The sequence below is a fragment of the Panthera pardus genome, unplaced genomic scaffold (genome assembly GCF_024362965.1).
Source record: "Panthera pardus isolate Hobbes unplaced genomic scaffold, ASM2436296v1 HiC_scaffold_27, whole genome shotgun sequence".
Lineage (NCBI taxonomy): Eukaryota > Metazoa > Chordata > Mammalia > Carnivora > Felidae > Panthera > Panthera pardus.
Genome location: NW_026526843.1, coordinates 75085471 through 75098561, shown reverse-complemented (window position 1 = coordinate 75098561; position 13091 = coordinate 75085471). Strand labels below are relative to the sequence as shown.

General features: G+C 42.4%; 1 protein-coding gene and 1 pseudogene across 6 annotated transcripts in view; one reads left to right on the top strand and one right to left on the bottom strand.

Moving 5' to 3' along the window:
- ARHGEF9 (Cdc42 guanine nucleotide exchange factor 9) overlaps positions 1 to 13091 on the bottom strand; it is a 199000-nt gene that overhangs the window by 157608 nt on the left and 28301 nt on the right. The window lies entirely within an intron of this gene.
- On the top strand, positions 1039 to 1510 carry LOC109259231 (60S ribosomal protein L17-like; annotated as a pseudogene).

Below are 13091 nucleotides of genomic sequence, written 5' to 3'. Positions count from 1 at the left end.
AAAGCAGGTGAAATAGTCCTGAGCACAAAATGGAATAAGGCACTCTCTTGGGGTCAGCATTCCAGGTTGCTTCCTCTGGCAGATGGCAGGTATAGGTGGTCTGACTTTGCTTTTCCTAGATTAGGAAGAAGTCCTTGCTCCTGATGTCCTCCACTTTTCCTTGCTGCCTAGGGTTCTGAGGAGGCAAAACTGTATAATGTTGCAAACCTGTTTTCTGAGAAAGGATTGACCTAGCACTGAAAAAAATCTGTAAGGTTGAGGGTGACCCCAGTATGACTTTGATCAACCTGACACCATGAGGTTTCCTCTCCCTCACCCCCTTTTCTTTCTATGGCTACTGTGATAGGAGTCAGGCCTGGTTGTTGATGGGCATTGAAAGTAGATTATGGATGGAAGTACAGATTCATGGGTGAAGAATTAGTACGTCTGCAAAGCATTTTCTCAACTTTTAGTCTGAGTTCTTGCCAGCATCTGAGGGATATACTGGCTATTTTGCCTACAGACCAAAGAAGACCCAGACAGAGGAGGGAACCCTGACTGAGGTACACCCTAAGTTTCAAAACAGTGACTGGAATTCATGTTTCTTGATCTCAAATGCAAAGTTGAGAAACAAGCATAGGCCTGTCATAGTCAAGAGTATCCCACTCAGGGTAAGGTTGCTGCTGCAGGGCAGACCTGGCACACTCTAGCTACCTGTCTCTCTGCTTAATACCTTCAATCAACACTGAGTCTAGGGTTCTCTCCTTCCAGCTCCAGCCTTTGGTTACTAAAGGCCAGAAAGGCCTCCCTAGGACATCCCGACCTGATTTCCAGGTTGAGAAATTCTAAAAATAGCAGGTCCTCATTAGTGGGGCCAGATGGCTCAAGCTGTTGTGCCTAGGGGCAGGGTTGTGGTCATTAAGAATGTGGCTATTGAAGTGGCCTGAGGTGATCTCTAAAAATGGTTCCTATTCACTTGACCCAGAAAATCCTACAAAATCATGCAAAGCAAGAGGTTCAAATCTTCATGGTTACTTCAAGAACACACATGAAACTGCCCAGGCCATCAAGAGTATGCATATATGAAATGCCACTAAGTATGTGAATGATGTCACTTTGCAGAAGCAATGTGTGCCATTCCATTGCTACAATGGTGAAGTAGGTAAGTGTGTCCAGACCAAATAGTGCAATGGGACACAGGGCCAGTGGCCCAAAAAGAGTGCTGAATCTTTACTTCACATGCTGAAAACTGCAGAGAGTAATGCTGAACTTAAGGGTTTAGATGCAGATTCTCTGGTCATTGAACACACCCAGGTGAACAAAGTCCCCAAGATGCAGCATAGAACTTACAGGGCTCACAGTTGGACTAACCCATAAATGAGCTCTCCCTGCCACATCAAGATTATCCTTACTGAAAAAGGGCAGATTGTTCCTAAACCAGAAGAGGCGGTTGCACAGAAGAAAAAGATATCCCAAGAGAAACTGAAGAAACAAAAACTTATAGCCCAGGAGTAAATTCTGCATAAAATGCAAATAAAAGTTTTTTAAAAAGAAGAAGAAAATGGCTGTTCTCTCTACCCACCACTGACCCAGAAGAGGCTGGGTCTTAGGCATCCTGCTACTTCCCCTCACATCCTCCCACATACAATTTAGATATACTTGCTGGGGTCCAAGTTGTTACTTCGTTCCCAAGAAAAATGAACTGTGATATTCAGTTACTTTAGGTTGTCTAGGACATCCTTTCACAATCATATCATTCCATAATTGTTTGGAAGTGGATTGGTGGATGGAAGAGCAGGTTCAAGCTTTCTGCGCTGATTAGTGCCAATTTATCTTCTCCATTCTTCTCCATCTGCCTATTAACACAACATCTGAGGGCTCAGTTGCAAATTTTGTTTGCATTGAAGAGACTGCTATAACACATGCCATCTTGAGTATCCATTTTATCCTTGAGCTCACTGCTCTCTGAAGTCTGATTTCACGGATAAAGGAAGGGAGGGCCAGAGCAAACTGATAAAGGCCCACCAGGTGGGGCCAGCACTGGGATGTGCCCACTTGGAAAGCTGGGACAACTAGTTGGTTCTAAGGGTAGCATGTGTTCTGGATCAGAGTGTGCCCCATAGGGGTGTATGGGGCATGTGAGTGTGCCCCATAGGTGTGTTAAAATGTATCTCATCAGGGGAGGGTGATTCATGCAGGTAAGTTCTTTAAAGTATGTATTTTAGGGATAGGAGTGTATTTTCTGGGGGTAGGAGTATATCTGAACATGCATTTCAGTGTGCCCTATGTGTATTTGGGTGTGTGGTCATACCTTATATGCATGCACGTGTGTCCACACATACAAATTTGCATAAGCATGCATCATATGTGCCTTTGTGTGTATACCCTGCCCGTACAGAGTAAGTCCAAATGTGAGTGTACCTCATGATAAACTGAATGTGTGTGTTCCAAGTGTGTCAATGTGAAAGTGTACTCCACACTTGTATCCCATGTGTATCCCAAATGTACCTCACAAAAAGAAAACCTCCAAACTGAACATGAAAGGCAAAAGAATCTAGGGCTACCCTTCATGCATCCCTGGATGATATGATATTTGAGTGGACATACCATAGGTCAAAATAGATGTATCTGAAATGTCAATCAGTAGTTCAATACCAACCTAGCCAGAATTATCTAGTGGCATCTGCCTGGTTTTATCTGCTATTGACTAACTTTTATAACAAGACCTAGATAGAAACAAAGTGCAGAAGGAGAACAATATCATTGCCAAAGGCCACTTGGTTGGTTGGTTGGTGAATTGATAACAGTTAACTCTACATTCTAAGCTCTTCCTTGCACACCACTGCTTTTAAGAAGCAGCACTGATCTGAGTCAATCAGAGCAATTCTATGAGTCAATTTCCTTAGCCCTAAAATGGGGAATAATCCTGACCTTGCTCACCTCATAGGGTTGTGGAGAAAAGGCCAATGTGGCCAATGTGGCCAATGTGTGTATAGAAAACCATACAATAGTCCTTATCTTCTAGCTCTGCCCTCCAAGAAATGAGAATTTTCCAAACAAAATGATACAGACAAAGGCGAAGAGTGTTGATTTTTTCTAAGTAGGTCATTTGTTAGGAACCTGCAGTTTCCAACACAACTCTTAATTGTATCATGAAAACCCAGTAATTCTCATCACAAATCCTAGCCAAGGACCTGGGGGCCAAGAATTGATTTTTAATTGCCAGGTGCCTCGATGGTTCTGGCTTGATGGACTTGAGAAGGCACTAAATAAAAACACAATTAATTCTGGCTTTCTGCCAAGCTCCTCTTTTAACTTTGCAGGAGACAGGGAGAGAGAAAGCTAGTCTGCTATTCATAGCAATATGTATGTGGCTGGGTGGGGGAGATGGAGCTGGGGTAAGTAAAAGAAAGCCTCCTATAGAAAAAAAATCCAGCTTTCCACCAAGGATCCAAGACATGGGCCAGGTCACAGAACTTTTATACTTTTAATGGAGAGAAGTAAAAGAGTCCTTCATGCTGTGACTGAGAAATAAGGCACAAAGACAATGATATTTGTTCAAGGTTACCCAGTGACTGAGTTCATATTTGCAGCCCCTCTTAAGTCATGTGTATGTCTTTCATTAACAAAACCTTTACAAAGGGCCTACTGAGTGTCACTTCCCTCCATTATAACAGTCACACTGATATTTCTGCCTCAGAGAGTTCTCAGGGATTTACACCCCAATTAACAGAAAAGAAAACGAATTCAGAGAGGCTAAGTACCTTGCCCAAGGTCACAAAACTAAAAAATGACAGATTACTAGTTCAGTGACCATTTGCTTCCCATCACACTACACAGGTTTTCTTCACCATCTGTGAAAATCAAAAGCAGCTTGCAAGCCACAGGTCCAGGAACTCACATCCTTGCTAGGCAATGTTCTAGTTCCAGTACTACTACAAACATACTGTGCTTCCTTGAGTGAGTCCTTTCTCTTTCTAAGCCTTCTAAGCCTAGTTTTCCAGCTTCCACAATGAATTAGATTCAAAATAACTGTAATACCCCTTTTCTAGAAGATACAGCCATCTGGAATGACTTTAAAAGACACTATAACTTCCAGAGCTTGAGCCCAGATCAGATGTTATATGACAATGACTCTTTGAGTCTCATTTTTCTCATCTGTAAAATGATATTTCCTGTCCTTACTACTTCACAGGACTACAGAAAACATCAAGTGAGATAATTTGTAAAATCCCTGAAAAGTGTAAGACAGTGTTGATTCTTGACAATCAAGAATCAAGCAAGCATTACTAGCCCCAGTTGCCTTTCTCTAAATCCAAGTACAGAAAGTGTCTATGTGCATTTTGTCCAATAAATCTTCCTGAGTCCTCCTGTGCAGTTCAACCTTGATTCTTAAGACAAGCAGTTCATTTGGTTGCAAGGTCTAAGGGAAATTAATAAATCCCTCCACTCCCTTTGGGCCCTAACCACAAAACAGTCTCATAGTTTTGCCTTTGTTCTGACCCCCCCCCCCCCGCCCACTATACTAGGTCTACCACAGCCTCTCCTAGGGTCACCTGGCTCCCCACTGCCTGCCTCTTTCCCAATGTCAAAGCAGCCACTACTGCCCAGACCTCCTGCCAACCAGCAGGGTTCACAAAGGGAGGAGGAAGGAAGAGAGTGGGCAGAGGAGAGGCTGTGGGAGGTACAGCTAAAAGTAGCTGCTGTCTTTAGGCACCACATTCTGAGGGGGTGGGGGTGGGCACTTAGCACATTCTTCCTGCAGCCAGCTGGGCATGGAGGTGCATGGCTCCCCCTCCTCTAATGAAGGCAGGCAGGCAGAGTTCAGAGCTTCCAGAACCATTCCCAGAGCTGTTTATGGATATGCAGTGCTGGCCTCTTCTGGACCCTGAGGGTAGATGTTTGCACAGCACAGGGCTGGATCCAGGGCTCCCTCCCTCAGGAGAACTAATGTAGTCTGCATTGCAGGAGATTCTATGATTTCCTATCCCTCACCTCACTGCCTGGCACCCCAAGAACTACTGACAGGCCTGCTCCCCTCCAGGAGGTTACATAATACTACTGTTCTCCCAGTTTCTCTATCAACTTGCTTTCTCCAGCCAAACTCGAGAGTGCATTCAGGTCTCTGATCTAGCCAAAGGAGCACTGAGCCAGCACCCCATAGCAGAGGTAGCAGATTACAGAACATAAAGTCCTGATTTGAGGACTCAGGATCCCAGGCCCATCATTGAAACCTTGGACAAGTCCCTTTTCCCTTCAGTGACTTACTTTTCTCACTTGTAAAATAGGAATGCATGCTATAGATCTCCAAGGTATTCTTATCTCTGTCCCTTTGTGATTCTCTGTGAATCCTGCCCACTTAAGTGAAAGAATTACCTCTCCTACCTAAGTTTGTCCTATTTTCTAAGCAGTCTGTCTGAGCTGGGCAGAGCCATTCCCACTGTCCTAATCCCAATTCCCCTAATAAGTAAGGTCTACTCTGGCAAGATTCTAGACTCTGTCCTCCACCTCTGTCCTAGGCCCATTTCAACCAAACTAGTTCTGCTTTTTCCTGTTCTATATAGAAGCTTCTGGCTCAGATTTCATTTGAAAACATGGTTCTTCTATTGAATTCACTCCTCATTTTAATGACATGGGAACTGAGGCCTAGTGGGGAATGGCCTTTATCCCCTGGTGGGAAAGTGGCAGCAAGGTAGGAACAGAGCCATGGCTTGCTTCCAGGGGTCCCAAGACAATTTCCAGTGTTTTTATTTCCTACTGAAGGTATGCCTTCCATATAGTGTCTCTGCTATGCATGCACAACTTTCCTTCTTCTCTGCTACCAACTCTTGACTTTGATGCTCAAAGACCAAATGGCCAATTCTTGCCAAGGGAAACTAGCACAGAAGAATGATAAGGGCAAGAAAGAACTGACCTCAAACACACCCTTAATATTTCCTTTTCCTCCAGGTTGCCCCTTCACCCCTTTCTTCTAAGTTTCCTCATGAGTTTTGCTCTATGTCAGTGGAACCCCTTCAGTTCTGAGTCATGACCACATTCTGACCACAGAGCCCACTATGCAGGACACACTGGAAGAACTACAGGATATAGTGCCGAGAGGCCTGGTTTCTAGGTCAGGAACTACCACTTCCTGAACTGTGTGTCCTTGAGTGAGTCACTTAATCTCTCTATGCCTCAGTTTCTTCAACTACTTCCAGGTTTTAAAAGGAGCCAAGGATAATGAGAAAGAATGAAATATGGCCTTTTATATCAACATGGATGGAACTGAAGAGTGTTATGCTAAGTGAAATAAGTCATACAGAGAAAGACAGATACCATATGTTTTCACTCTTATGTGGATCCTGAGATACTTAACAGAAAACCATGGGGGAGGGGAAGGGAAAAAAAAGTTAGAGAGGGAGGGAGCCAAACCATAAGAGGCTCTTAAAAACTGGGAATAAACTGAGAGTTGATGGGGGGTGAGAGGGAGGGTAAAGTGGGTGATGGGCATTGAGGAGGGCACCTGTTGGGATGAGCACTGGGTGTTGTATGGAAACCAATCTGACAATAAATTTCATATTAAAAAAATAAAAGGAGCCAATGAAATGACTAGAGAACTTTTTCCAAATTCTTATTAACAGTAGTATTAACTAAATAAATGGCTACTTAAAATACCACAGGAAGGGGCTCTGGGCTGTCAAAGTAGCCACACCCATTCCTCCTTTCCCAGACAGACCTACGAGGCTGATATTTTATCTATAAGAGGCAATTCTCAATTATCCATGCAACATGTCTTTTTAAAGACTGCTAAATCTCAAACTGGAATCTTTCTGCCACTCAGTTCACTGTTGGGCTCTCTTCCCTGCTGGCAGCCACTGTGTGCTCAATGAATACAACCTTTTAGAAGAAACCTAAGCCAAATATAATTAGGAAAGCAGATCCATTACCCCCACCCCAAATCACCCTATGTATTCCAAATCAGCTAAAAAGTATCTTTTGGATTACCTGCTGGTTTTGAATAATAATATCCTTAATCATTTTGATCATTTTTATTAATCACAAAGTAAGCACACATCATTAGCCAGAAGAAATCTTTGAAGCTATCTAATCCTCCTATCCTATCTTGCAGATGAGGAATCCAAATTTCAGAGGGGAGAAGTAATTTACCCAAGGTCACACAGCAAAGGAACAGAATCTTCCCTACTATTACAGCAAATGCACAAGGACTCTTTTTTCCTGAAGGGTTCAAACCATCTCACAGCTGATAATTTTAAATCTAAATAGGTCCCCAGACTACTCACTCTCTAGGGTTGAGTCCTTTTTAGAGTGGGCACAAGCCCCTCAAATTCATCAAGGCCCCCACAATCCTAGAATAAAATCTCACCATCTGTGAAGCCTGCCTATTCATGTGTGCAATAAGCTAGATTCAGGCTGAGCTGACATTTCCTTTTAACATAGCAGTCATTATCATCCCTGGCTGAACATTACTGTTACCTCAAGGAGCTTTTAAAAAAATATTGATGCCATGGCCACCAGATCTCCAGAGATTCTGGGAATTGTTGTTAGTTTTGTTAACTTCCAAGGTGATTCCAATGTGTGTCTAGGGCTGAGAACCACTGGTTAATAAAACAATTCAGCCAACCAAGGCAAACATGCACAAAGATGTTCCCAAACTTTCTCAAAACCAAATATATTGTTTTAAAGCTACATCTATGATGCCCTGTTTTTCCAAAAAGGGGAAAAGAAAAGTGATGGTACACAAAATCTACAGTTGTGGCACTGGCCCTCAGCAAATCCTGGACCTAGTTAAGAAACATATAGTTTATGGGTACTGAAAGAAAATAGGGAATTCTGGAGCCTGAAATAGGATTTACCAGGATTAAGATGCCAAGTGACTCATACTCCTTTCTCTGATGAGGTCATTGGCTTGGTAGATGATTGATAGAAACCTAGAATACATCTTGATTTCTACAAAGCATACAAATCTATCATGACACATTATCCTCATTAACATGTTGGTAAGATAAATGAGGGTAGAGCCCAATGGATTCTGCACTGGTTGACCAGATATATACAAAAGTTAATGGGCTGTAATTCCAAGAAGGGGCTCTGGTGAGATTACCCCCATCATATTGAACATTTCTTTGAATCAACAATTTGGATAATACTTATTCAATTTCCAAATGATGCAATGATAAAATAAACTGTTAGTCTATTTCATGACATAAAGAAAAAAAAATTTAAACCCCTCCCCAAAAGCAAGAATAGACCAACCAAGGGAAATAAAGTTTAACTGATGCAATGTTAGAAGAGACTGCTAATTTGTTGCACAGTATAAAGAAACTTTTTTAAAACCCATAAAAAGCTAGAATGGACTAACCAAACAAAATAAAATTTAATGAATTTGGTTTAAAAAAGCCTCAAAGAACCAATTTCACAACAGAGTAGAAGATTGGACTAGACAGCAAAGCATTTGAGCTTACAATCCCAAAAGGTAGTACAATGGTTCCTAACGCTGGCTACACATTTGAATTACCTTAGGGAGCCTTAAATTTGAAATTTAGAGGGAAAAAAAGCTGTCAAGGACCTATCCAATTAAATTAGAATCTCTCAGAGTGGGGACCTGGCATGGATATTTAGGAACTCCCCAACTGATCTGAATGTTCAGGGAGGGCTGAGAACCAGTAGAATGCTACATTATTAGACATTTCACAGATAGATCAAAGTCCCTTTGTACTTCATCCTCATCAAGTGGCATCTGGAGTAGCATAATCAGTTCTGAGCAGCACATTTTAAAAGAAATATAGAAAAATAAGAGTACTTTGAAAGGAAGGACAATTGTATGAAAACGGCAGTTCCTTCAAAACATTTTGTATTTTAGTCTTCACCAATTCACACTGCCTTTCTCCTTAAAGATCCCAAATATTAAGTTTTCATAAGACTAAAGGAAACCCTTTGATGTATATTCAAGATAAAAAGTCAGTATATTATTTAATAAGGAATTCTGTGCAAAATTGCTGTAAAAATGAAAGGTACGAAAAAGTACTAAAAATGTAAGCAAGCAAACTTGAGGAAGCTAGTATGACTTCAGGAATGACTCACACACCTCCCTCTTTACCTGACTTCATTCAGCTTCACACTAGCTAGAAATGATCAACTCCAACTCTCCCCACTCTCCATTTGAAAGGCAGACCCACGTCCATCTCACCAATGTCTCTGACCTTTACTTACCTCATCTGTAACACAGGGAAAAACAATCATCTCTACCCACTGCACAATGCTGATGTAATGCACAAAATTAGAAAATATGTAAAATTACTTTGTAAACTCCATAGGCCATGAACTGACAAGGGGTCACTAGTAACTGTCATTACTGGACTGTATCCCAAGTCTTCTCTATCTTCTAGGCCTTTACCCCTTAATAGTTTTTCTACTTTGTGCTTTGGTGCCAGGGCAAAGCACAGTTAACTAAATACTCTTGAGAGTTAGACCCACCTAATGACAGGAGACACTCTAGGCAGATATCAGAAGAGCTAAGCTTTGATCAAGGATTCTTAGAAAATCAGAGCCTCAGTTGGACTTAGAAGAAGTTGCAGAGTTACAAATAAGAGCTAGAGAATATAAGATTCCCCACCTCTATCCCACTTCTTGAGGCAAAGCTAATGTGGGGCTGGATCCAGATGCTTTGTGTGAGATCTTCTGAGAAGGTGGTTATTTTGGAAGAATAGGTTCAAGTCCCAATCATGTGTTCATCCAGAAAAACACTCCATAGGCCAAAGGGAGCAGAGGCCAAGATAACAGACAAGGCTGGAAGGACATGCTTTAGCACCATCATTGCAACTGTGAGATTGTGCCCTCTAGTCAGAGCCAAGTGCTCTCAATCTGGGCCTCACCACAGGGCAGAAGAGTACCTCACTCACAGGTTCACTGGAATCTCTCAGCTCCCTAAACACTTAATCACCACACAAGTGAATGAGAAAATCAGCCAAGGTCCAAGACCTGTTCACCAGCCCCACAATCAAAATGGTCTTCCTATTTGCCCAGCCTTCCATTTAGAAACTATTCAGAGACCAACAACCTAGAAACAAAACTCCCCAAACTCCACATTACAGCCAAGTTGGGCATTTTCCTAAGCCACAGACAAAATTGGGGCATACTACACAAATAGATGCTACAGGTTCTGGCAGGGGCTGTCTCAATGGGGGAAAGGCACTGCTCAGTTTGTTCCTACCACACTATCCCTCCACCTCCTCCCTGAATCAGGCAAAAGTCAGAGTGGAAAAAAAATATTTTTCAGGGCCTACAGACTTCCTTGCACTGAAATCTGGGCTGTGAAATGACTCAGTTAATCTTAAGAAGGCATTTGAAAGAAAGGAGAAAGGAATTTGAACCCAGGAGCTTTCCAATAAACAGTCCCCATGGCTAAAAGTCGGCTAGGCTCTGTATGCCTTCTGTGGACATGTTTTCTAGGCATTTGCAGGCAATGAGGATCTTGTTCTTTTTTTGTCCACTTCCCCAAAAGCATCTCTCTAAGTCTTGCTGGGCTCCAGCTCCCATTTTCTAGAGGCCTTTGTGCCTGGACCTTTAAAGGGTGGGCTCTGGAGCTCAGCAGGAACTGAGTAATGCAGGAGGTTGCTAGGATACTGGTAAAGGGCTGTTCCAGAATCCCCTGGTGGGGAGCTGGAGGGGAAAATTTCTGAGCTAGAATTTTGTCCATCCTAAGAGCAAAATCCTATCCTCTACCCAATGCAGTCAGAGAGGAAGAAAGGGAACTAGAAACTTAGTTGGGAAAAGATGGGATAAATCAGAGAGGAAAAGCCTTCTTCTCTTCCATCTCCCCTTCCACAGTAGGAATGGGGGCAGAGTAGATGAGGCTATATCAGAGGGGAGAGTAAATGGAGAAGGGAGAAGATGAAGAGACAGAAGAGGGAGGGTAAAAAAGTAAAAATGCAGAGGGTTCCGCTCTTCTGGGCTGCATTTTTCATATTCTCCCACTCTTCTCTTTTTGCATATCCTCACAAGTCTGAAGGAGAAATGCCAAACCTTTAGGATTCACACAAGTAAAAAGCCACACTGCCAACTTTGGTTCTCTACTTCCCAAACTCCCTTTTAGCTGCTCTTGGGTGGCCTGCCATCTGGCTAGCAACATCCCCTTACTTGCCTAGAGATAAGTTAATTTGAAAAATGCTTACCCATTTTGTCAACTAAATTACTGATGGAAATACCCCTTTAGCCTGAGGGGTTGTGAAGTAGCAGGAGGAGTGGTAGGGGAAATACCCATCCAGTCTGGCACCAGTCAAATCTTTACAGGCCCTAGCACAAGGAGCCCATTCAGAACTGTGGAACACTCAATGCATGCCCTGCTGTTTTTCCTCATTCCTAGCACAACCAACCCCCAGCAGCATTCAAGAATGTACATCCTATCCCCTACACACACACACACACACACACACACACACACACAGAATGGTGTGCATACACACCACAAACATACTGTCACATACCCTACACACATACATTTCCAAAGGTTCTCTGCCAAGGGTCTGTCAGGCACTCAGAGGTGAAAGTTGTGGCATTTCATAACACTATTTTGTCACAAACCTGGCTCAAAGACTAGACTTACAGAACTCTTCTCACCTTAAAGGGTGGGGGGAAGCAAAAAGCATTCCATTGCTGTAATCCAGTTTTCTTCCCACACAGCTAGGTAAAAAAATCTCTTAGGTAAAACTTAAGTTTCACCAGATACCAGCAATAAGGTATTTCCTCCCTCCACCCCATCACCCATTGCTTAACATTTCATTTTTCTTTTCACTTGTCTTTCCAGTTGATCGTCCTCTGATTTCAAGTGCATATGGGCACCCAAAATCACAAAACGCAATAACTTGGAGGTTACCTAATCCAACCATCCCCAAAAGCCAATGTTACAGGGAACCCCAAACACATTGAGAAGGAAAAAAAATTCCCAAGGTCAAATAACTGCTCAACAGACAGAACTCAAGTCTGTAGCTGCCCAGCCTGGAGATTTTCCTGTCCAATGTGTCTCAAAACAAAGTGTCCAGCCAAAATATAAGCTTACTTTAGATAATACCACTAGAACTAAGGATGTGTGTGTGGTGGTGGGGGGGGGGGTGACGCTCACAAGATTCTCTTTGCAAAGAAACAAGTTCAGGTCAATCCAGACCCCCCCAAAAAAAGGGACCGAAAAGTAAATAATAAGAATTAATACCACCAAACTTCCCAGATCACGCTTATACTATGGTACCAACAGAATTAAAAACAAACAAAAACAAAAACAAACAAACAAACAAACAAAAAAAAACTCTTTTACCCAGATCAAGCCAAGAGCACACCCTGAGGCTCAAAACCTCTTCGGAGGACATTAAATAATACTTTCTGGGTTCTGAGGTCAGGGCAATTTCGAGAGCCCCCCTTCACAGCCCCTTTCCCTTCATAGTCATTTCCAAAAATATTGAACAACAGGATATGGAACCTGACAGCACAATGGCAGCAGTTTCGTACATCACACAGGAGTAGTCGCCCACATGGGTACAGGGGGAACATGCATGTATACTGTATGTGCCCTGATTCATTGCTACATGGGCCAGAAATGGCACTATTTCAAGTCAGGTAAACACAGAATGAGGAATACCTGCCAATCAGTGGGTGGAAGTGGAGAGAAAAAAATATGCACATTGGCATCACAGACAATTTTTTCCTGGCTTTTCCAAAGGTGTTCTCAGTGGAAAGAGAAATATAAAATAATAACAATAGCAATAATAACTACAACCACCACCATCTGACAGAAATGCAAATATATGTCAAAATTGAATGTTACTTGTAGTTCATGCCTTCCCCAGCTCTCATCCCATTCCATCCAGACTTTTTTGGAGGGGGAGGGTGCTCAAAACTCTCAATTTAGCATGATACATACTTTCATTTTGTTATGGAAATCTTTCAATTAGCGAGACCTCTGATCTTAAAGAACAAGGAAGCAAACAAAAACCATCACTTTCTCATTAGCACTAGCAAGTTCTATTTAAAATGTAGTTCAAGAACATCATGTAAATGAGAATATCCAAAAGAGGCATATACAAATACCATTATTCCCAGGGTGGGTAAAGAGCTGGCTTTTG